Genomic DNA, 1,344 nt, shown 5'->3' on the forward strand with positions numbered 1-1,344 from the left:
CGACGTGGGATTCGATCCCGGGTCTCCAGGATCGCACCCTGGGCCAAAGGCAGGTGCCAAACCGCTGTGCCTCCCAGGGATCCCCCAAAGAAGTCTTCTTAAAAGAAGCCTTTAAAAAAGGGAAGTACACTCAGCCTCACCACTGCTGTCCAGAGACTGCTGAGCCCCTCTCCATCTGCCGCCACCCACTCTGGACACACAACATTCAGTCATGGATGAAAATGAGCTGGTGCAGAAGGCCAAACTGGCCCAGCAGGCTGAGTGATATGATGACACGGCAGCCTGCATGAAGTCGGTAACTGAGCAAGGAGCTGAGTTATCCAATGAGGAGAGGAATCTTATCTCAGTTGCTTATAAAAATGTTGTAGGAGCCCATAGGTCATCTTGGAGATATCTGCAATGATGTACTGTCTCTTTTGGAAAAGTTTTGATCCCCTTCACAAGCAGAGAGCAAAATCTTCTATTTGAAAACAAAAGGAGACTACTACCATTACCTGGCCGAGGTTGCTGCTGGTGATGGCAAGAAAAGGATTGTGGATCAGTCACAACAAGCATACCAAGAAGCTTTTGAAATCAAAAAGGAAATGCAACCAACACATCCTATCAGATTGGGTCTGGCCCTTAATTTCACTGTATTCTATTATGAAATAATGAACTCACCAAAGAAAGCCTGCTCTCTTGCAAAGACAGTTTTTGATGAAGCCATTGCTGAACTTGATACATTAATTTAAGAGTCATACAAAGACAGCACACTAATAATGCAATTATTGAGAGACAACTTGATATTGTGGACATCAGACACCCAAGGAGACAAAGCTGAAGCAGAAGGAGGGAAAATTAACCGGCCTTCCAACTTTTGTCTGCCTCATTCTAAAATTTACACAGTAGACCATTTGTCTTTCACGCTGTCCCACAGATAGTTTTTTGTTTACGATTTATGACAAATTTATGTTACTTCTATTTGAATTTCTCTATTTCCCTTGTGGTTTTTATGTTGGATATTAGAGCCAGTTAACATTTAGGGAGTTATCTGTTTTCATCTTGAGGTGGCCAATATGGGGATGTGGAATTTTTATACTAGTTATAAGATTGGCATAGTACTTTTGGTACATTGTGGCTTCACAAGGGCCAGTGTTAAAACTGCTTCCATGTCTAAGCAAAGAAAACTGCCTACATATTGGTTTGTCCTGGTGGGAAATAAAAGGGATAATTGGTTCCAGATACAGGTGTAGTTATTGTGGGTACTTTAAGGTTTGGAGCACTTAAAAGGCTGTAGTAGAAATGGGTATCCCGTAGATATTACATGTGAACCATGAGTATCACATGTATATGTGAACCATGAGT

At 42.0% G+C, this 1,344-nt stretch overlaps 1 pseudogene; it reads left to right on the plus strand.

Annotated features, from left to right (window-relative positions):
* Positions 1–211: 211 nt before the first annotated feature.
* LOC112913690 (14-3-3 protein zeta/delta pseudogene) lies at positions 212–920 on the plus strand (annotated as a pseudogene).
* The last annotated feature ends 424 nt before the right edge of the window (positions 921–1,344 follow it).

Source organism: Vulpes vulpes, chromosome 1, assembly GCF_048418805.1.
Source record: "Vulpes vulpes isolate BD-2025 chromosome 1, VulVul3, whole genome shotgun sequence".
Lineage (NCBI taxonomy): Eukaryota > Metazoa > Chordata > Mammalia > Carnivora > Canidae > Vulpes > Vulpes vulpes.